General features: G+C 46.4%; 1 long non-coding RNA gene across 3 annotated transcripts in view; it reads right to left on the bottom strand.

The window, feature by feature from the left end:
* The window catches only part of LOC141111027 (uncharacterized), a 26,444-nt gene continuing 1,791 nt past the window's right edge, over nt 1-24,653 (bottom strand). Inside the window, exons 2-4 of one of the 3 annotated variants that reach the window (XR_012236362.1) lie at nt 17,800-17,906; nt 11,262-11,401; nt 1-152 (exon numbers count right to left, since the gene is read on the bottom strand). This is a non-coding gene — a long non-coding RNA (uncharacterized lncRNA). Of the gene's footprint in view, nt 153-8,520; nt 8,997-11,261; nt 11,402-17,799; nt 17,907-24,653 lie in introns of those variants that run through there. The other 2 variants (XR_012236361.1, XR_012236363.1) reach the window with 2 other exon arrangements.

The raw sequence follows: 24,653 nt of genomic DNA, 5'->3' as shown, positions 1-24,653 counted from the left end.
TATGGATACACAGGATATGGGGGTCCCGGGAAGTAGAAGCCGGCTTAAGGCAGGAGCGCCAATGCTCAGCAGGATTCCATAGCACTGCAGGGAATAGGTTTGGAGTGAAGGTGCAGATAGGCACACAACATTAAATCCCCAATATGTCGGTCCTATAAGAAAAAGAGAGTTGCCAGAGGTGGATTAGGGGGCATAGTTGCAGCTTCATCAGTAGGAGTAGAGAGATGGCTGTAGCAATGGTTGTAGCAATGGGGTATACTTACTATGGATAGACGGCATTGCAGAGGTCCTGGGGTCCCAATGTCCATGGCATATACAAGCAGACAAGCTGCTTATATAGTCCCCAACTCCGCGGCGCTCACAAATGCCGACCATCGCCAGCGTGTGACGTGTGATCTCCCATATGGCATGTGTGAGGAGGTCGCGTGTGCATGCATGCTCATCCTAAGGCCAAAGGGCGAAGGCCCAGGCCGGTGTCTTGCTGAGAAAGTCCCCCCGGTGGATAAGGACCCCCCCTCTACTGCGCAGGGCTTGCGCAGTAGGAACAACAAGGGAGCCGCTGAAAAGAGCCAAAGCTGAACACCTGAGTCACTACATTCTACCCTATGTCCACGTTAAAGCCCCACCATTCAAGTGGACATAGAGTTAGAATAATGATATGCCGAACGCAGCGAGGCCCTGTCCGAAGCGTGGCAAGCGTAGTGAGGCTGTGCTGAAGCGTGGCGAGCGTAGCGAGCCTGTTACTTTTTTATTAAAATACTGTTCGCGCACAGGCGCCGTTTACAGCTGACTCAGGTGTTCAGCTTCGGCTCTTTTCGGCGGCCCCCTTGTTGTTCCTACTGAGCAAGCGCTGCGCCTGCTCAGTAGAGGGGGGTCCTTATCCGCCGAGGGGAACTTTCTCGGCAGAACACTTGGACGTGCACAAGTGGGAGGGGCGGTCCCTGGAGAACGGGACACGTCCATCCACCAGGGTGACCACCTAGCCGCCACATGGGAGCATAAGAAAGTGCCAGCATCATCCAGCAGTGTCCCGAGGAAGAGCAAGCAGCAAAGCTCACATAGCAAAGGGGTCAAAACAAAATATACAGAGCATAATGAACAATAACAAATTGATTGAAAAATAGTAAACAGCAATAATACAAATAAATATACAATTTTGATCAGGTATTGTTAATGCAACAAATACCATATTATGCCAGGGCAACCCACATAAACCCATATTGGAGGTTCATGGGCATTTTAGACCTCAGGCTATGAAGGGGGGGGGGGGGGGAGGGGTGGCGCATGGCACGAAATCGGGAAGGCAGGACCAGAAAAACAAAGATAATGACAGAGATTCAACAAACATCAATCAAGGCAATGGGACAGGCGTAGTAAGGCCTGAGAGACAGCTGCAGAGGGCAGAACTATTCAAAGGAACGGCTTGCATGAGTTGACCTCACTCAAGCTGGGTGGAATAGTAGCGTTGAGCCTTTAGTTTTTTATTTTTAATAAATTTCCCAAGATTTCAAACAAACTTTTTTCACATTGTCATTATGAGGTATTGTTTGTAGAATTTTTAGGAAAATATTGAATTCAATCCATTTTGGAATAAGGCTGTAACTTAACAAAATGTGGAAAAAGTGAAGTGCTATGAATATTTTATGGATCCACTGTATCACATGGATTACATTCTATATGGAACTTTTCTGCGTACCTTACAGTTTCCCTTCTTTGTAGCTCCACATATAGCTTAAAGGCAATTACCAAATACGTAATTTGGAAAAATAATGGATATGTACCCGTTCTACAGTGATATGTTATATTAAATATAAGTGAATATACCTAGTATGGGGACTGCTGCTGAAATAAAGGTGTAAATGTCCCTTTAAAATTCTCAATGTATAAATCCCAGTGCTGTCCCTACATATATAAGGCGTGCAATTCATATACAAACAATACTTATGGAATAATAAATAATTATAAACATCTGCAAATGTGGTATTTCATGAAATCATTTCCAAGCGTTAATAAATCCAATCCAATAAGTCCTTGAGGCTACTTTCACACTGGGGCGGGGGGGCTTTAGTGGCACTTTTTAGCCGCTAGTGGGCGTTTTTAACCCCCTAGCGGCCGAATAAAGGGTTAATAGCGCCCACAAATCGCCACTGCCGAAGCCCCTGCAAAGCGTTGATTTCAGTGGCAGGGAAGGTGGAGAAGCGTTGTACACACCTCTCCCCCACTGCCCCAAAGATGCTGCTTGCAGGACTTTTTTTCCCGTCCTGCAAGTGCTTTCACACTGAGGTGGCTTGAGAGGCGCTTTACAGGCGCTATTTTTAGTGCAAAAACCCCTGAAAAGCTTCCCAGTGTGAAAGGTGCCTGAAACAAAGTGCAAAGGTGCTTTCTTCAAAGGGCAAATGCAATGTGCCAGTAGTGCTTCAATTTTTTACTGTGCAATTTATAAAGTGAGGGACTTTAACCCCGCATGGTACAAGGTTTATGAGGGCAAATGTGGAAACATCATCCAATCCTGCCATTTCATTGAGTGGAGCAGTGGGGATAGAGCTCACCCCCCACAGCTATTACCTATTGTATCAATTGACCCTCCCTTCTAGATTGTGAGCTCTAGCAGAGCAGGGCCCTCTGATTCCTCCTGTACTGAATTGTATTGTAACTGTACTGTCTGCCCTCATGTTGTAAAGTGCTGCGCAAACTATCGGCGCTATATACAGTGCCTTGAAAAAGTATACATACCCCTTGAAATTTTCCACATTTTGTCATGTTAAATTACAACCAAAAACATAAATGTATTTTATTGGGATTTTATGTGATAAACCAACACAAAGTGGTACATAATTGTGAAGTGGAAGGAAAATGATAAATGGTTTTCAATTTTTTTTACAAATAAATATGTAAAAAGTGTGGCGTGCATTTGTATTCAGCGCCCCTGAGTCAATACTTCGTACAACCACCTTTTGCTGCAATTACAGTTGCAAGTCTTTTTGGGTATGTCTCTCTACCAACTTTGCACATCTAGAGAGATATTTATTTGTAAAAAATGGTAAAAAACATTTATCATTTTCCTTCCACTTCACAAATATGTGCCACTTTGTGTTGGTCTATCACATAAAATCCCAATAAAACACATTTAAGTTTTTGGTTGTAGCATGACAAAATGTGGAAAATTTCAAGGGGTATGAATACTTTTTCAAGGCACTGTAAATCCTGTATTATAATAATAATAGTAATAGCAATAAGGAACAGCAACACTAAATAAAAACTTCTCTATTAATGGGCGCATTTGAATTCTAATGTTGGTGAGTGAGGGCACATAGAAGGGGAGCGCTGCACATTTTTAATTGTACAGTGAAGAATTGAAGCACTACTGGCACGTTGCATTTGCACTTTGAAGAAAGCACCTTTGCACTTTGTTTCAAGGACTTGATTTATTCACGCTTGGAATGGACTTGAAATATCTAATTTGCATATGTTTATAATTATTTATTATTCCATAGGGATTGTTTGTATATGAATTGCATGCCTTATATATGTAGGGACAGCACTGGGATTTTTTTACAATGAAAAAAAAATAATGTTTTCCCCATGGCAATGACCAGCTTCCCATTGCCCTCTGTTTGATAACCCCTTGCCTATTAGCCTTGAAATTGGCCAGAACTGGTCTTCAAGCTATGCCCACTGAATAGGTGTGTGCACATTTTGTCCTGGATGTGCCTGGGTACCCCCTAATCCCCTTGTTCGCATAACAATGAGATGGCTCAGTGGAAGATGGGAAAGATCTTCCACTGAGCGGCTCTGCTTATAAGAGAAGTGTGGAAGCACTTCTCTCTCACTCTGAATCTGCAGGCAGGGAGATAATGTGCCAGCGGGACAAAGTGCCACAAGGAAGATTTTTATATATATTTTATTATATCTTATCATGTGACAACACTGAAGAAATGACACTTTGCTACAATGTAAAGTAGTGAGTGTACAGCTTGTATAACAATGTAAATTTGCTGTCCCCTCAAAATAACACAACACACAGCCATTAATGATAAAACAGCTGACAACAAAAGTGAGTACACTCCTAAGTGAAAATGTCCAAATTGGGCCCAAAGTGTCAATATTTTGTGTGGCCAAACCCTCTTGGGCATGGAGTTCCCCAGAGCTTCACAGGTTGCCACTGGAGTCCTCTTCCACTCCTCCATGATGACATCACGGAGCTGGTGGATGTTAGAGACCTTGCGCTCCTCCACCTTCCGTTTGAGGATGCCCCACTGATGCTCAATAGGGTTTATGTCTAAAAACATGTTTGGCCAGTACATCACCTTTACCCTCAGCTTCTTTAGCAAGGCAGTAGTCGTCTTGGAGGTGTGTTTGGAGCCGTTATCCTGTTATCATGATCCCCTCCGAAGGGAGGGGATCATGCTTGGCTTCAGTATGTCACAGTACATGTTGGCATTCATGGTTCCCTCAATGAACTGTAGCTAGCCAGTGCTGAGCATGTGCACTCAACTTCTTTGGTCGACCATGGCGAGGCCTGTTCTGAGTGGAGCCTGTCCTGGTAAACCGCTGTATGGTCTTGGCCACTATGCTGCAGCTCAGTTTCCGGGTCGCGGCAATCTTCTTTTAGCCTAGGCCATCTTTATGTAGAGCAACAATTTTTTTTTTCAGATCCTCAGACACTTCTTTACCATGAGGTGCCATGTTGAACTTCCAGTGACCAGCATGAGAGAGTGAGAGCGATAACACCAAATTTAACCCACCTGCTCCCCATTCACATCTGAGACCTTGCAACACTGAGTCACATGACACCGGGGATGAAAAATGGCTAATTGGGCCCAATTTGGACATTTTCACTTAGGGTACTCACTTTTGTTGCCAGCGGTTTAGACATTATTGGCTGTGTGTTGAGTTATATTGAGGGGACAGCAAATTTACACTGTTATACAAGCTGTACACTTACTACTTTACATTGTAGAAAAGTGCCATTTCCTCAGTGTTGTCACGTGAAAATATATAATAAAATATTTACAAAAATCACTTTTGTGAGATACTGTATATATATATCTATATATATAGATCTATATATATAGATCTATATATATAGATATCTATCTATCTATATATATCTATCTATCTATATATATATATATATATATATCTCTATCTATATATATATATATATATAGATAGAGATATATATATACGATACGGACATGGATAACATTTATAGCTAACATAAGACTTACCATATGAAATAGACCTGGAAGTGTGGACTTACCACATGAAATGGACCTGAAAGTGTGCCTTGGTCTGATGGACGGTACACCAAAATAAGGGGGCATACCCTAGTTTTAGAAATGATTATTTTGTGAAGAGAAATGAATAGTTGAGAAATGCCCTGAAAAGGGGGATGGGAGGGTGGGTATTGCGCACAGGGAACTGACAAATACCACAGGCGAGCGGGCTGGTTAAATACCCCCCCGGGCTCCTTCCATAAATTCAGGCCACCATACTGGCCTTCCTACTTATGGTTGAAGCCCTATGGCCGATACAGACATGGATAACATTTATAGTTAACATAAGACTTACCATATGAAATAGACCTGGAAGTGTGGACTTACCACATGAAATGGACCTGAAAGTGTGCTTTGGTCTGATGGACGGTATACCAAAATAAGGGGGCAAAAACTTTCAGGTAGGGGTATAGTATTTTATTGGTTTTTCAGTTGTTCATTGAGCCAATTTTTAAAATGCCTGTGCCATCTCCACTTGAGGATTAGGGATATACCGGGCGAAGCAGGCTGACTTCCACCTGCCTAGTCTTTTAATGAGGTGGTCTGGGACCCCGTGGCGGGATGCTGCCGAGGCAGCTACAATACAAAAGGAGTGGCCGGAGTACTGACTAGGGTTAAGATAAAGGTTGCAGAGAAGTATCCTTATGTGTTTCACAAACTGACAGGCACTTAAGGGTTTGACTGGAAATGGTAGAGGGGGACTGGAGTCCGGTTGTTCAGGCAGGAGTGACAGAAGATGATTGAGTACGGTGACTGGACACCAGCTATTATTGGTTTTGTAAAGGTGTGTATAGAGAATACTGCGCTAACAATCAAAAAGATAAGTGAAGCTGCAACTAAGGAGTGTTATACGACACCAATCAAAGTAATACAAAAATAAAGTTGCGCTAGTAAAGTGTGGTGAAAACTGCAAAGTTAAGTGCCACAAATAGTAGTGATAATAATGAATAATATAGTTAAAATGCAAAAATAAAAATCAAAACAATTGTAATCAAACAAACGTGCGGACATAAGAAAGTACTGTTGAAAAATTATCCATAAAACGAATGCACAGAAGGGTGAAGTTAGATGTATACTGATTAATACATAAGAAAGTCCATATAGTGAAAAACAAATCCCAGAGTGATGAGTAGTGTAGATTCACGTTAAAGTGACAAGTGCATTGATGGGACCTCCACCTCAGAAACACACTGCCGCTTACCGGAAAGCGATGGTCCCTTATTACAGGGGACCACGCTAAGCAGATGGCTGTAACCCCAGCCCAGGATCTCACAGGCAGGCACTGGATACCACAGTGTCAGTGGGGATCGTCACCATGAATCACAGCAGAGTTGATATGTTTACCAGAAAAAAACACAAAGTGCTCCACATAGCGTAAATCCTTTCACATTTAATTGAATGATAAAAGCCAAATGAACACTTACAGATCGGCGAAATTTTGTAAAGGTGAATGTCCACTCCAGAGCCTGCCTGCTGGGTTTTAGAAACCTCAAGGTGGAGGACGAAGCGGTCTTGGTAGTGAACCAAGTGTCGTCTGCGTAGCACTTGGCCTGCGGGGTCATTACAGGTGAACTCGCCAGGTCGCAAGAACCCGTAGTAGGCCAAGAATATGGCTGCTTGTAGGACTTTACTGGGGAGAAGACCAAATGGAGAAGTATTCAGGATGGTCGACATACCCCTAAAGATGGGACCCGTTATGGGTAAACGTTTGGTACTGACCACCGGTTGGTGTTTCTGAGTGCCACGTAGGATGGCTCGGATAGCGTGGGATGAAAACAGTGAAGAATTTGCGGGGTCTTGTAGAGTCAAGAAATGTTGTATGCCGGCAAGGTATAGCCGAATAGTATTATGAGATAAGGCCAGCTGAGTGTGACAATATGAGATGAAGGCCAGTACGTGCTTGACATCTGTTGTTCCCTTGGAGCAGGGTGCCAGGAATTTATTGAACGCCCTCCAAGCTGTCTGGTAGGCTTTGAGTGTGTTATGGGACAGTGAGTGATTGATGAGCTGGGTTGCTCCTTGTAAATGTTGTACTAGTCCAGGGTCAGCTGAGACCAAAGGGGATAGGGGCCGACACTGGATTGGCTCTGGGAACCTGTTCGAAAAAGGAAGTGTAATTAAAACGTGACAGTGTGTCTGCAGCTAGGTTGTATTTGCCTGGAATAAATGAACAGTGGATATTAAATTGATGTTGTAAAGACAGTTGTACCAATCTGCGCAGGAAGGACGTGACTGATAGGGACTTTGACCTGCCTTTGTTGATAATGTCTGCCGTGGCCTGATTGTCGGTGGTGAAGACCACAGTTTGCCCTGTCCACTGATGACCCCAGAGCTGTGCGGCTGCCACTATGGGATAGAGCTCGAAGAGGGAAGATGTTCGGGTGAAGCCAGGTATCAACAGTATCTGTGGAGGCCAGGGTCCTGAAAACCATTGGTGGCCAAAAATTGCAGCGAAGCCTGTGGATGCTGTAGCATCTGTCACCACCTGGGGTGAAAGGGACGAGACCATAGGTATAAATAGGGATATACCATTCCAGGCGGAAAGGAATTCCTCCCACGTGGATAGGTTCGCTACTGCTGCGGTATCTAGATTTAGGATCTGATCGGGGTCTTGTGTTTGTGACAGAAATATCAGCAGACGTGACACAAAGGTGCGACCCTGTGGAATGATTCGCATGGCGAAATTAAGCATTCCCAGGAGAGATTGCAGCTGCTTTTTGCTACACCCCCTAGTGTGGGTGAATTCTCGGAGGACTGCCCTAATGCGGGTTAGTTTGTCGAGGGGGAGACTGGCCTGCATGGTGCAGGTATCTAAGTTAACCCCGAGAAAGGTGATGTTGTGTGCTGGACCGTCGACTTTATGCTCAGCGATGGGAACATTGAGATTTCCGAATACAACTCTGAGTTTGTCAAGGTCTCCTGGGGGCATGCTGGGTGGTTCTATTAGTAAGAAGTCGTCCAAGTAATGGATGACCTCTTGACAATGAGCTTTGTTCAAGAGTATCCAGGTAAGGGACTGAGCGAATGTGTCGAAGAGCCAAGGGCTACTCTTCGAACCGAAAGTCAACTTCATGGCAAAATAGTATGCCTCCTTCCACTTAATGCCATGCCAGCACCAAAGGGATGGGTGGATAGGCAGGAGCTTGAAGTTCCAGATGTCGGCTTTGAAAAGCCAGGCTCCTGTACCTGCTTTGATGATAGCTTGGATTGCCATATCCACGGAGGAATATTTTAGGGATAATTCTTTGGAGGGGATTAGGGAATTGAGACTGGGAATGTGGGAAGAATGAGGCGCAGACAGGTCGTACACCAAACGTAATTTATTTGAGAACTTGCCCTTGACAAGCCCAATAGGGCTGACTCTCCAAGTACTGAAAGGGGCTGAGTGAAGGGGCCTATAATGAACTCTCGGTCTATTTCTGCCTGTAAGAGCTGGTCTATGGCCTGTTCGTCAGTGGTCGCTGAGTGAAGATTCCTACATTCGTAGGTAGTATGGGGCAGTGAAATGAGGCCGGTGTGAAACCCTACTGTGAATCCCTGGATAAGGTATGTGGCAAGGGAGTGGGTGGGGTGTGAGGTGAGGTAGAGCCCTAGCCACAGGACGTTGACTTGGCTTAGTCATGCCTTCTTCTGTTGCTTGACTTCACACAAGTTTCTTGGATGCGCCCTCTAGATAAGATATCCTGTCCTTGAGATCGTGTTTTGGTCGACTGGAACCTGTTGGGGGTGACATGAATTTCAAGTTTGCTTCTTTTCTCTAAAAGCCATACGTACCCAGCTTGTGCTCCTTTTTTTTTTTTTTTTACCTGGGGGGATATCGTCTAACCTGGTGCAGGGTGGACCTACTGAACTTTGACTGGCCTGGAGGAAAATGAAAAGGTGACAACTCGTGAAGGGTTTGCTAACTAACTTGAAGTAGTAACTTGTATGGTGATTTAAACGACAGGTGTATGGAACGAAATAAATAAGTAAAATGTAAATGCCTTGATGGTGGCACGAATCGGTATGCTGCGACTGCGACAAGCTATGAGTCGAACTGTGAGGCCTGGCATGACACGAGGCCAGGACTGTTGTGGCCTACCGGGTTGAATCGATACCTCACGAATGCCCAAGATTCAAAGACATCTTGCCATGACAGAGGCCTGGCTGGGTCATGCCGCGACTGCGACTGACAGCGAATTGGACTCTGGAGCATGTAGTGAAATGAGGCAACAGAAAACTTTGGTGCACACCGGGACGAATCGGTGCATCTTTAGATGTGACTGGATTCGAATCAGAGCTCAGTACATAACAATGAAATGACTGAAATGTTTTACCCTGCCCGAGGTGTGAATCGATTGTGCCGCCACTGCGACTGTCAATAAACCGAGCTCTGGTACAGGTATAGGAAATGCCGAAACAACTGGGGCACACCGTAACGAATCGGTGCATCTCGGATGCGCCTGGATTTGAAACGGGGGCGCGATATGTGGGAGTGAAATGAATGGTAATTAATTCCCATGACAGAGATGCGGATCAGTCGCCCGGCATCTGCGACTAACCACGATCCGGACTCTGGAGCATGTACTGAAATGAGACCGAGCAACTGGGGCACACCGTACCGAATCAGTGCATCATAGATGCGACTGGATTCAAACCGGAGCGCGGTGACAGTGGAATAGTTTTGGTTTGCCATGACAGAGGCAAGAATCGATCATGCCGCTATTGCGACTGACTTCGAATCGGACTCTGGAGCCTGTACCGAAATGTGGCAAATACCTGGGGCACGCCGAGACGAATCAGTGCGTTTTTCAATGCGACTGGATTCGTATCGGAGCGCGATATGTGACAGTGAAATGATGGCCATGACAGAGATACGAATCGGTGAGCCGTAACGAGCGACTAACAAGGAATTTGACTCTGGAGCATGTACTGAAATGAGGCCGTAAGCAACGGGGGCACACCGGAGCGAATCGGTGCATCTTTAGATGCAACTGGATTCGAATCAGAGCGCCGTACGTGACTGAAATGAATGAAATGATTCAAAATGGTTTGAAATGTTTGAAATGCTTTAGAAATGTTTCTGAAATGTGAAAAGAATTAGTATCGAACTGACATGAGTCGTTAGAGAATTTTGCGAATTTGCAAATCACAACGGCTTGTCTAATGAAGCATGGTAACAGTATGTTAGACATGCCTAAATGAAGCGACATCTTCGTTGCAGTGGGGTACAAATAACGAAATGGCTACAATAACGACGGTACGAGTGGTATACTTTATGATTACATTTGCGAGTGATTCGTAAGTTTGATATCACTGTTTAGTGACATGATAACTAACAATGTGTGAAAACAAAAGTCAGCCGGAACCCTACCTGTGACAGCCGAGCCAGACGCGTTGTACGAAAATACGAATCGGTAACGAGGACCTCTAAACTCTCGAGGACGGAAATGTTGCGAATGCGGGAAATCACGGAGACGGGAACTCACGGACGCTGAGTTTCAAATAGTCGCACAGGAAACCGACAAATACCACAGGCGAGCGGGCTGGTTAAATACCCCCCCGGGCTCCTCCCATAAATTCAGGCCACCATACTGGCCTTCCTACATATAAATATATATATATATATGTGATTTTAACATCTAAAAATTTCACAAAGTAAAATCTCACTAGCAATACAAAAAAGCTCTACTTAGATCTACGAAAATCTGTCCCTTTAGGATAATTAGACATTGGATGGGGCTCTGCTGATTGTTCAGTTCTATGGAATGCCATAGCTTCATTTTGGGTAACATAAGTTGTAGGAGCTAAAAAAGGTCCCTCAATCATTTCTGTTCTCTATACCTGGGTTAATCTATGAGATACATAGATTGTATAGCCCTCTAGATACACATTTTACTACTAATAAGGAATCTTACACATAGACAATGTGACTTTCTAAGTTTTCAATTTTACAATCTATATGTTCTCAAAAATTGTTTCCATATCGGACTTTGTACTTACTGCTCCTTCTGGGCTCTAATAGCCACCTTTCTCAGCATCTCCTCTTGTCTTCCTCTCTGCATCCATTGCCTCCACCTTCGCCTGAAATCCTCCATCCATTTCTTCTCTCTTCTCCGACAATTTTTTTCTCACTCTACTTACTAATGCAGAATAAGAAAGGTAAGTACAAAGTACACATTTTTTAAAGTATAACTCTACTCAAAACATTTTCTTTTAGATTTAGATGGAGTGTGGTAAAGTGTGAAAAAAAGGTTTCCAAGGTTTTTTTGTTTTCTATGTCCTGTCTGGAAAAGTTTGCCTCATAGAGAGAATCATATCTCTTAGATTGTAAGCTCTAAGGAGCAGGGCCCTCTAATTCCTACTGTATCAAAGTGTATTTTATTTGTACTGTCTACCCTCAAGTTGTAAAGCGCTACGTAAACTGTTGGCGCTATATAAATCCTGTATAATAATAATAATATCCTATCACCTCAAGACAAGTGGAAGTGAAGTGAGGACCTGTAAAGGCTTTAACCACTTCAATACAGGGCACTTATACACCCTTCCTGCCCAGACAAATTTTCAGCTTTCAGCGCTCTCGCACTTTGAATGCCAATTACTCAGTCATACAAAACTGTACCCAAACAAAATTTTTATCATTTTTTTTACACAAATAGAGCTTTCTTTTGTGGCGGTATTTAATCACCACTAGGTTTTTTATTTTTTGTGGCATAAGTGAAAAAAATGCGAAAATTTTGAAAAAAAAACACTTTTTTGTTCATTTGTATAATACAATTTTGCAAATAAGTAATTTTTGTTCATAAATTTGGGCCAAAGTTTATACTGCTACATATCTTTGGTAAAAAATAACCCAGATAAGTGTATATTATTTGGTCTGTGTGAAAGTTATAGAGTCTACAAGCTATGGTGCAAATTATTGAAAATTCATCACACCTGATGCACTGACTGCCTATCTCATCTCTTGAGGCCCTGAAATGTTAGGAAAGTACAAATACCCCCCAAATGACCCCTTTTTGGAAAGTAGAAAGACCAAGATATTTAGTAAGAGGCATAGTGAGTTTTTTGAAGTTGTAATTTTTTTCCCACAATTCTTGGGAAAATAAAGAAATTATTATTATTTTTTTTTACACATAATTTTCACAATAACAAGTTATTTCTCACACACAGCATACGCATACTTTCAATTACACCCCAAAATACATTCAGCTACTCCTCCCGAGTATGGCGATACTACATGTGTGGGACTTTTATACAGCCTGGCCACATAGAGAGGTCCAACATGCAGGGAGCACCATCAGGCATTCTAGGAGCATAAATTGCACATAAAATTTCCTAACGACCTATCACACTTTTGAAGGCCCTGGAGCACCAGGACAATGGAACTACCCACAAAATGACCCATTTGGGAAAGCAAACATCCCAAGCTATAGTCTATGAGGCATAATGAGTCTTTTGAACGATTCATTTTTTTCCACAAGTCTTCGGAAAACGTGGAAAGAAAATTAAAACATATTTTTTTTTACACCAAGTTGTCAATTTATAAGATATTTCTAACACATGGCATGTACATAGCAAAAATTACACCTCAAGATACATTCTACTACTCGTCCTGAGTATGGCGATACCACATGTGTGAGACTTTTACACAGCCTGGCCACATAGTGAGGTCCACCATTGAAGTAGTACCTTCAGGTGTTCTAGGAGCATAAATTACACATATAATTGAATTCCTCCCTATCACTTTTGAAGGTCCTGGAGCACCAAGACAGTGAAATTACCCACAAAATGACTCCATTTTGGAAAGCAAACACCCCTACCTATATTCTATGAGGCATGGGCTGCAGATAGGTACTCGGGTACTCAGATGGGCTGGTGACAGGTACTCGGGTACTCAGATGGGCTGGTGACAGGTACTTGGGTACTCAGATGGGCTGGTGACAGGTACTCGGGTACTCAGATGGGCTGGTGACAGGTACTCGTGTACTCAGATGGGCTGGTGAAAGGCACTTGGGTACTCTGATGGGCTGGTGACAGGTACTCGGGTACTCTGATGGGCTGGTGACAGGTACTCGGGTACTCTGATGGGCTGGTGACAGGTACTCGGGTACTCTGATGGGCTGGTGACAGGTACTCGTGTACTCAGATGGGCTGGTGAAAGGTACTTGGATACTCTGATGGGCTGGTGACAGGTACTTGGGTACTTTGATGGGTTGGTGACAGGTACTCGGGTACTCAGATTGGAGATGGGCTGTGTCAGTGTGACAAGCCTCATCGCTGATCCCCGCAGGGGCATGCACGAGCGCCGTGCATGAGGACAATGCATGTGACTGGCTGTGATTAGACACAGCTGCTCACGTGTTAAAGAGACGAGTTTTATTGGCTCTTTACACTGATCTGGGATGGACTGTGTCCCAAGGGACACGCCTCATCCCTGAGCACCACACTGCGGGCCCCGGGGGCCGCAGGGGTGGCGAGAAGTCCAGGACATCATATGACGCCCGCCCGGGGGGACAGAGTGTTCCTGCGGATGTCATATGACACTGGCCTGGTATGGAAGTGGTTAAATAGGGTCATCTATGGACAATGTTGGGTACCCTTTTGTATGTTGCCGTTTCATGGGCACATGCAATTTTAACCACTTGAGCTTGGGATAATTTTACCCTCTTCATGAGCAGGCCATTTTTTGCTATTCAGCACTGCGCTACTTTAACTGGCAATTGCGCGGTACAGCACCCAAGCAAAATTTATATAATTTGTTTCACACAAATAGAACTTTCTTTTGGTGGTATTATTATTTGCAATATAAACAAAAAAAGACAAATAAAAAAACAAAACAAAAAAAACAATATATTATATTTTCTGCTATAAGGCCCCTTTCACACTAGGGCGGTAGGGGGCGTCGGCGGTAAAACAGCGCTATTTTTAGCGCTGTTTTACTGCGGTATTCAGCCGCTAGTGGTGCGGTTTTAACCCCCCGCTGGCGGCCGAAAAAGGGTTAAAACCCCTCGTATAGCGTGGCTATAGCCGCGGTATAGCCGCGCTGTCCCATTGATTTCAATGGGCAGGAGCGGTTTAGGAGCGGTGAATACACCGCTCCAAAGATGCGGCTGACAGGAGATTTTTTCTTCTCCTGCCAGCACACCGCTTCAGTGTGAAAGCCCTCGGGCTTTCACACTGAACAAACAGCGGAGGCTGTTTAGGGGCGGTTTGCAGGGGCTATTTTTAGCGCAATAACGCCTGCAAACCGCCCCAGTGTGAAAGCGGCCTAAAACATTTCCAATAATAAAAAAAAAAAAAAATCATAAATTTTGGCCAAAATGTATTCTGCTACGTATCTTTGGTAAATAAAATGTATATTGATTGGTTTGTGTGAAAGTTATAGTGTCTACAAATGATGGGATATATACCGGAATTTTTATTCTTTTATACTAGTAATGGTGGTGATCAGCGACTTATAGTGGGATTGCGGTGGGAAATCTGACACTAACTGACGCTGGGGGGGACTGATTACCTGCCACTGACATCACCAGTGACACTAATAAAGTGATCAGTGCTAATAATAATGTACACTGTCACTGTACTAATGACACTGGCTGGGAAGGGATTAACATCTAGGGCAATCAAGGGGTTAAATGTGTGCCTATGTGTAATGTGTGCTGTTTTTACTAAGCAATGTGCCGGTTCTTACACACATTGCTACGGAACATCGCTACTGTCTGAGGGGAGAACCATGTTGTTTACCTAGACAGGTCTCTCTTCTATCATTCACTCAGCCGATCAGTGGGTTATGGCCAGGACCAGCTGATTGGCTTGTGCTGCAGCTCGTGCATCCCCCACCTGGAGCTACAAAATCATGTACATGTATGTGATCCAGCACTGCAGGGCCACCCTGCCGCAGTATAAGTGCGGTGGGTGGTCCTGACATTGTTAAAGTGGATGTAAACCCAATGTCATCCTTTCTAAACTACTGCCATAGGGGTTATCTATAAGGATATACTTGCCTCCTGCATGTATCTTTACCTGTCAAATGTCTCCCCTCAGTCTGTTATTAGACCCGAAAAACTGCAGATTCTGTGGGTGGGTCTGTTGTCTGGAGCTCGGTGGGTGGAGTCATGATGTCAGTAGACTCCCAGCCCATCTCTACACTCCCCTTGTCAATATGCATTTTCTCCTGTGTATTTCTAACACTGAACTTCTGCTATGATCTCTAACATCCAGTGAAAAGACAGGAAAGTAACCACATGACTTCAGCATGCCAAATCATGCTGAGGTGTGGAACAGCCAATCCTTGCAGAGCTGCTGAAGAAAGGAGTGGGGGAGGGAATTAAAAAATAATGCATGTGTCTTAGGCTGTCACTCACAGCAAGGGGGAGGATTTGACAAAGTTTTTCTCAGTTTGTCAAGATTTATCTCACTGAACAATAAAAGAGGATTGCTCAGCGATGGAATAACTCTGTGTGGCAAGACTGGGCTCAAATGATAGGAAATCTTATACTCTACAGTATGATTTAAAAAAAAAATTCGGGTTTACATCCACTTTAAGGCTGGGCCTCCTAGGCACCCATTTACTGAACACAACTTTATCAGTTATATTTTACCAAAAGATGGATAATGTATCATGTTTGTGTGCACTAAAATTAAAGTGGTTGTAAATCCCCACATGTTCCCAATTAAGTGACTGGCCTCAGGTGATACACATGTTTTTCTGCAGTCTTCTTCTCTACATCCATTCAAAGTGCTGAACTTATAAAGCTGTCTGAGCTGTCAGAAAAAAGGGGGCGGAGAGCTGAAGTCACACTCTGCAAAGCTCAGTGAGGAGAGCTCTGAGAGCTGATTGGAGGGAAGGGACACCTACCTAGCCTCTCTTTTCACACAGCACACAGGAACAGAGCTAAGGCTGTCAATCAGCTGGAGATCCCTCCTCTGTCACCATGTTTCATCAGGAAAACTTGTCAGAAGTGACACACATGCTGATAAGCTGATGAACGAGGCAGCAGACAGAAATGACACTTAGTTCTCTTAACTGAGACAAGTACATACTATAGAGGGATGTGCTTTGTTCATATTTCATGTCTGAGGTTTACAACCACTTTAAATTTAACTGGTTCCCGACCGGCGCATGCCGATGTACGTTGGCAGAATGGCACGGCTGGGCAAATGGGCGTACCCGTACGTCCCTTTAAATTTGCCGCCATGCCATTCCGTGCGTGCACTTGCCGGGAGCTCCGTGAGTCGGGATACCCGCGATCGCCTCATGGAGAGGAAGAACGGGGAGATGCTAATGTAAACAAGCATCTCCCCGTTCTGCCTAGTGACAGTGTCACTGATCTCTGCTCCCTGTGATCGGGAGCAGAGATCAGTGATGTGTCACATGTAGCCACGCCCCCCCACAGTTAGAAACACTCCCCATGACATAATTAACCCCTACACTGCCACCTAATGGTTAACCCCTTCACTGCCAGTGTCATTTACGGGTATCCCGACTCACGGAGCTCCCGGAGCTCCCGGAATCAGTGCATTTGTATAGCACGGATTGCTGTATAAATGACAATGGTCCCAAAAATGTGTCAATAATGTCCGATGTGTCCGCCATAATGTCGCAGTCAGGATAAAAATTGATGATCGCCGCCATTACTAGTAAAAAAAATATCATTAAAAATGCCATAAAACTATCCCCTATTTTGTAGACGCTATAACTTTTGCACAAACCAATCAATAAACGCTTATTGCAATTTTTTACCAAAAATATGTAGAAGAATATGTATCGGCCTAAACTGAGGAAAAAAAATGTTTTTTCAAATATTTTTTGGGGATATTTAGTATAGCAAAAAGTAAATAATAATGCGTTTTTTTCAAAATCGTCACTATTTTTTGTTTATAGCACAAAAAATAAAAACCGCAGAGGTAATCTAATACCAAAGAAAAAAAGGACGTCAATTTTGTTTGGGAGCCACGCCACACGACCGTGCAATTGTCAGTTAAAGCGACGCAGTGCCGAATCGCAAAAAGTGCTCTGGTCAGGAAGGGGGTAAATTCTTCCGGGGCTGAAGTGGTTAACTCATATTTTCAGTAAAAATGATGCTAATGAAGTTAATTTTACTGCTCACAAACACAATAGACTAGCCTACTATTTGGTAAAATATAAAAGATCTGGTTGCGTTAAGTAAATGGCTTGAACATGTCAAACCTTAAAATTGCGCATACCTGTGAAAAGGCAACAAAATTTGGTACCCAAAATTGTCCATAGGCAATGCTTTCAAAGCCTTTACAGGTCATCATTTCAGGATTCACCATGGACCATGGTGATAGAATTATTGCTCCACTCTACATGCATGGTGATAACTAAGATGCCTTCTGCAATATATGTTTTCATATGTAGGCCCAGTCGCCAAGCACTTACATTCATATGTGCGTTTACTTGGAGGAGGGGAGCTTTAAAAAAATGGTTGGTTTTTTTTTGTATATTTTTTAAAACTTTCACTGTTTACATTTTTTTAACTTAAACCCAAAATAAAACATTTATTATATTGCAGTTTACCAACTTTTAGATGATTGCAGCATAAGGTTTATTTTTTTAGGTTTTCTTTCTTCTAGTTTCATCTGGTGATCCTGCCAGTAATCTGTTGTCCATCAGAGCAATCTTTCCTGGAAATGTATCAATTAAGAGTGTTAAGACAAACCATTTACCACTGATAGGGCTGCTTAAAATGATCAGCTTTTATTTATTCATGTTAAACCTTTATCCCAAAAGAAAAAAAATATGTTGCTGTAACTGATTATAAAGTGTGAGATGGAGTTTGGCTTCAATATGTTAGTGTATCTAAATCTGCTAATACATCTGTACCTATGGGGGGGGGGGGGGGATGCCCCGGGCGCTACACATTGGGGGGGTGTCAGGCCAGCTATCAGGGATGGGACAAGGCAGGGTGGGTGCTCTGTAGCTGCGCTGGCTCTCTATATTCCTGTGAGTCAGCAGAGGCTGCTCTGTGTTATGCAGCTCACAGTCGGGCTCTTTACTGCCACTTCTGGCTGCTTCCTGCATGTGCACCCCTCATGTGTACTGTCATTACTATATTTTGGATTGTAGCTGCTCTTGTGTCTCACAGGGATATGTAGAAACAGGACCTGGACCTAGGAAGACCACCTTACAAGTGGGGGCTGTGAGTACAAGTGAAGGGAGGGGGCTGTTTTTGTACAGGGGGGGGGCATCTGAGTGTGTACAGGTGTGTGTGTTGGGGGCAGATGAGTGTGTACAGGTGTGTGTGTTGGGAGCAGATGAGTGTGTACAGGTGTGTGTGGGGGGCAGATGAGTGTGTACAGGTGTGTGTGTTGAGGGGGCAGATGAGTGTGTACAGGTGTGTGTGTAGGGGGGCAGCTGAGTGTGTACAGGTGTGTGTGTTGGGGGGGCAGATGAGTGTGTACAGGTGTGTGTGTTGAGGGGGAGATGAGTGTGTACAGGTGTGTGTGTTGGGGGGGCAGATGAGTGTGTACAGGTGTGTGTGTTGGGGGGGAGATGAGTGTGTACAGGTGTGTGTGTGTGGGGCAGATGAGTGTGTACAGGTGTGTGTTGGGGGGGGCAGATGAGTGTGTACAGGTGTGTGTGTGTGTGGGGGGGGGAGATGAGTGTGTACAGGTGTGTGTGTGTGGGGGGCAGATGAGTGTGTACAGGTGTGTGTGTTGGGGGGGCAGATGAGTGTGTACAGGTGTGTGTGTTGGGGGGGCAGATGAGTGTGTACAGGTGTGTGTGTTGGGGGGGACAGATGAGTGTGTACAGGTGTGTGTGTTGGTGGGGCAGATGAGTGTGTACAGGTGTGTGTGTGGGGGGGGGCAGATGAGTGTGTACAGGTGTGTGTGTTGGGGGGGACAGATGAGTGTGTACAGGTGTGTGTGTTGGGGGGGACAGATGAGTGTGTACAGGTGTGTGTGTTGGGGGGGCAGATGAGTGTGTACAGGTGTGTGTGTTGGGGGGGAGATGAGTGTGTACAGGTGTGTGTGTGTGGGGCAGATGAGTGTGTACAGGTGTGTGTTGGGGGGGGGCAGATGAGTGTGTACAGGTGTGTGTGTGTGTGGGGGGGGAGATGAGTGTGTACAGGTGTGTGTGTGTGGGGGGGCAGATGAGTGTGTACAGGTGTGTGTGTGTGGGGGGGGGAGATGAGTGTGTACAGGTGTGTGTTGGGGGGGCAGATGAGTGTGTACAGGTGTGTGTGTGTGTGTGGGGGGGGGAGATGAGTGTGTACAGGTGTGTGTGTGTGGGGGGGCAGATGAGTGTGTACAGGTGTGTGTGTGTGTGGGGGGGGGGGATGAGTGTGTACAGGTGTGTGTGTGTGGGGGGGGCAGATGATTGTGTACAGGTGTGTGTGTTGGGGGGGCAGATGAGTGTGTACAGGTGTGTGTGTTGGGGGGGCAGATGAGTGTGTACAGGTGTGTGTGTTGGGGGGGACAGATGAGTGTGTACAGGTGTGTGTGTTGGTGGGGCAGATGAGTGTGTACAGGTGTGTGTGTGGGGGGGGGGCAGATGAGTGTGTACAGGTGTGTGTGTTGGGGGGACAGATGAGTGTGTACAGGTGTGTGTGTTGGGGGGGCAGATGAGTGTGTACAGGTGTGTGTGTTGGGGGGGCAGATGAGTGTGTACAGGTGTGTGTGTTGGTGGGGCAGATGAGTGTGTACAGGTGTGTGTGTGTTGGGGGGGACAGATGAGTGTGTACAGGTGTGTGTGTTGGGGGGGCAGATAAGTGTGTAAAGGTGTGTGTGTTGGGGGGGCAGATGAGTGTGTACAGGTGTGTGTGTTGGGGGGGGCAGATGAGTGTGTACAGGTGTGTGTGTTGGGGGGCAGATGAGTGTGTACAGGTGTGTGTGTTGGGGGGGGGGCAGATGAGTGTGTACAGGTGTGTGTGTTGGGGGGGCAGATGAGTGTGTACAGGTGTGTGTGTTGGGGGGGCAGATGAGTGTGTACAGGTGTGTGTGTTGGGGGGGCAGATGAGTGTGTACAGGTGTGTGTGTGTGTGGGGGGGCCAGATGAGTGTGTACAGGTGGGAGTGGGACTGAGTGCGTAAAGGTGTGAGGGGGACTGAGTGCATAGATGTGTGAGGGAGACAGAGTGCATAGAGGTGTGAGGGGGACTGAGTGCATACAGGTGTAAGGGGGACTGAGTGTGTACAGGTGTAAGGGGGACTGAGTGCATACAGGTGTAAGGGAGACTGAGTGCATACAGGTGTGACAAAGGGGCTGAGTTTGTACAGGTGTGTGTGTGTGTGTGGGGGGGGGGCAGCTAAGTGTGTACAGGTGTGTGTGTGTGGGAGGGACAGCTGAGTGTGTACAGGTGTGGGGGGGGCAGCTGAGTAGGTACAGGTGTGTGGGGGGGGGCAGCTGAGTGTGTACAGGTGTGTGTGTGGGGGGGGGCAGCTGAGTGTGTACAGGTGTGTGTGTGTTTGGGAGGGCAGCTGAGTGTGTACAGGTGTGTGTGGGGGGGCGAGTGTGTACAGGTGTGTGTGGGGGGGCCGCTGAGTGTGTACAGGTGTGTGTGTGGGGGGGCCGAGTGTGTACAGGTGTGTGTGTGTGGGGAGGTCGAGTGTGTACAGGTGTGTGTGTGTGGGGGGGGCAGCTGAGTGTCTACGGGTGTGTTGGAGGGCTGAGTACGTAGATGTATAAGGGGGGCTGAGTGCATAGACGTGTGAGTGGGACTGAGTGCGTAGAGGTGTGAGGGGGGCTGAGTGCGTAGACGTGTGAGGGGGACTGAGTACGTAGACGCGTGAGGGGGGCTGAGTGCGTAGAGGTGTGAGGGGGGCTGAGTGCGTAGAGGTGTGAGGGGGGCTGAGTGCGTAGAGGTGTGAGGGGGGATGAGTGCGTAGATGTATAAGGGAGGCTTAGTGCGTAGACGTGTGTGTGTGTGTGGGTGTGTGGGGGCAGCTGAGTGTGTACAGGTGTGTGTGTGGGAGGGACAGCTGAGTGTGTACAGGTGTGGGGGGGCAGCTGAGTAGGTACAGGTGTGTGTGGGGGGGCAGCTGAGTGTGTACAGGTGTGTGTGTGGGGGGGCAGCTGAGTGTGTACAGGTGTGTGTGTGTGGGGGGGGCAGCTGAGTGTGTACAGGTGTGTGTGTGGGGGGGCTGAGTGTGTACAGGTGTGTGTGTGTGGGGGGGCAGCTGAGTGTGTACAGGTGTGTGTGTGGGGGGCCGAGTGTGTACAGGTGTGTGTGTGGGGGGGGCAGCTGAGTGTGTACAGGTGTGTGTGTGTGTGGGGGGCAGCTGAGTGTGTACAGGTGTGTGTGGGGGGGCGCTGAGTGTCTACGGGTGTGTTGGGGGGCTGAGTGCGTAGATGTATAAGGGGGGCTGAGTGCGTAGACGTGTGAGTGGGACTGAGTGTGTAGAGGTGTGAGGGGGGCTGAGTGTGTAGAGGTGTAAGGGGGGGTTGAGTGCGTAGAGGTGTGAGGGGGGCTGAGTGCGTAGACGTATGAGGGGGACTGAGTGCGTAGATGTATAAGGGGACTAGGTGTGAGGGGGGCTGAGTGCGTAGAGGTGTGAGGGGGGCTGAGTGCATAGACGTGTGAGTGGGACTAAGTGCGTAGAGGTGTGAGGGGGGCTGAGTGCGTAGATGTATAAGGGGGGCTGAGTGCGTAGAGGTGTGAGGGGGACTGAGTGCGTAGATGTATAAGGGGGCTGAGTGCATAGAGGTGTGAGGGGGGCTGAGTGCATAGAGGTGTGAGGGGGACTGAGTGCGTAGATGTATAAGGGGGCTGAGTGCATATAGGTGTGGGGGGGGCTGAGTGCATAGATGTGTGAGTGGGACTGAGTGCGTAGAGGTGTGAGGGGGCTGAGTGCATAGAGGTGTGAGGGGGGCTGAGTGCGTAGAGGTGTGAGTGGGACTGAGTGCGTAGATGTATAAGGGGGGTTTAGTGCGTAGACGTGTGAGGGGGGGCTGAGTGCGTAGAGGTGTGAGGGGGACTGAGTGCGTAGATGTATAAGGGGGCTGAGTGCATAGAGGTGTGAGGGGGGCTGAGTGCATAGAGGTGTGAGGGGGACTGAGTGCGTAGATGTATAAGGGGGCTGAGTGCATATAGGTGTGAGGGGGGCTAAGTGCATAGATGTGTGAGTGGGACTGAGTGCGTAGAGGTGTGAGGGGGGCTGAGTGCGTAGAGGTGTGAGGGGGGCTGAGTGCGTAGAGGTGTGAGGGGGCTGAGTGCGTAGATGTATAAGGGGGGCTTAGTGTGTAGACGTGTGAGGGGGGCTGAGTGCATAGACGTGTGAGTGGGACTGAGTGCGTAGATGTATAAGGGGGGTTTAGTGCGTAGACGTGTGAGGGGGGGCTGAGTGCGTAGAGGTGTGAGGGGGCTGAGTGCGTACAGGCTTGAGGGAGACTGAGTGCGTAGGGGCGTGAGGGGGGATTAGTGTGTAGACGTGTGAGGGGGACTGAGTGCGTAGAGTTGTGAGGGGGACTGAGTGCATAGAGGTGTGAGGGGGACTGAGTGCATAGAGGTGTGAGGGGGACTGTGTGCATAGAGGTGTGAGGGGGACTGAGTGCGTACAGGTGTAAGGGGGACTGAGTGCGTACAGGTGTAAGGGGGACTGAGTGCATACAAGTGTGACAAAGGGGCTGAGTTTGTACAGGTGTGTGTGTGTGGGGGGGGGCAGCTGAGTGTGTACAGGTGTGTGTGTGGGGGGCAGCTGAGTGTGTACAGGTGTGTGTGGGGGGGCGCTGAGTGTCTACAGGTGTGTTGGAGGGCTGAGTGCGTAGATGTATAAGGGGGATGTGTGTGTAGACGTGTGAGTGGGACTGAGTGTGTAGAGGTGTGAGGGGGGCTGAGTGCGTAGAGGTGTGAGGGGGGCTGAGTGCTTAGTGGTGTGAGGGGGGCTGAGTGCGTACAGGCGTGAGGGAGACTGAGTGCGTAGAGGCGTGAGGGGGGCTGAGTGCGTAGAGGTGTGAGGGGGGCTGAGTGCGTAGAGGTGTGAGGGGGGCTGAGTGCGTACAGGAGTGAGGGAGACTGAGTGTGTAGAGGTGTGAGGGGGGCTGAGTGCATAGAGGTGTGAGGGGGGCTGAGTGCGTAGGGGCGCGAGGGGGGATTAGTGCTTAGACGTGTGAGGGGGACTGAGTGCATAGAGTTGTGAGGGGGACTGAGTGCGTACAGGTGTGATAAAGGGCTGAGTTTGTACAGGCATGATCAGTGAAGGGGGGCACTCTTCCACTGACCACCAATGTAAGATTGTGCTCTTCTGCTGACTACCAATATAATATGGTACTCTCCCACTGACCACCAATCTAAGATTTTGCTCTTAAACTGACCACCAATGTACAATGGAACTCTTCCACTGACCACCAATGTAAGACGTACTACTCCACTGACTACCAATGTAGGATGGTACTCCTTTATTGACCACCAATGTAAGATGGGAAAATCCTACTATTCCACTGACCACCAATGTAAGATGGTGAGATCATACTATTCCACTGACCACTAATGTAAGATGATGAGATCGTACTATTCCACTGACCACCAATGTAAGATAGTGAGATTGTATCATCTCACTGACTACCAATGTAAGGAGCATTATTCCACTGACCTCAAAAATAAGCTGACACTCTTCCACCGACCACCAATGTTAGGGGTCACCTTTCACCTCTTCACTGCACACTAATATAAAGGGAGTCTCTATGTCTGTTTTATGTCTTATTGGGGGGGGGGGGGGGGGGGTGAATAATCCTCTATGTGTCAGATATCCCATGTATACCACATTCCTAATTGCTATAGACATCATCATACCATGACCTATAGACATCATCATCTTAATCATCATACCATGACCTATAGACATCATCATCTTCATCATACCATGACCTATAGACATCATCATCTTCATCATACCATGACCTATAGACATCATCATCTTCATCATACCATGACCTATAGACATATTCATCATACCATAACCTATAGACATCATCATACCATGACCTAAAGACATCATCATATGATGACCTATAGATATATCATCATCATCATCATACCATGACCTATTGACATCATACAATGACCTATAGACATCATCATACCATGACCTATAGACATCATACCATGACCTATAGACATCATCATACCATGACCTATAGACATCATCATACAATGACCTATAGACATCATCATACAATGACCTATAGACATCATCATACAATGACCTATAGACATCATCATACCATGACCTATAGACATCATCATACCATGACCTATAGACATCATCATACAGTGACCTATAGACATCATCATACCATGACCTATAGATATCATCATACCATGACATATAGACATCATCATACAGTGACCTATAGACATCATCATACCATGACCTATAGATATCATCATACCATGACCTATAGATATCATCATACCATGACCTATAGACATCA

This window comes from Aquarana catesbeiana, linkage group LG10 (assembly GCF_042186555.1).
Source record: "Aquarana catesbeiana isolate 2022-GZ linkage group LG10, ASM4218655v1, whole genome shotgun sequence".
Lineage (NCBI taxonomy): Eukaryota > Metazoa > Chordata > Amphibia > Anura > Ranidae > Aquarana > Aquarana catesbeiana.
Note: the sequence above shows the minus strand (reverse complement) of the source record. Positions and strands in the feature narration are given on the sequence as shown.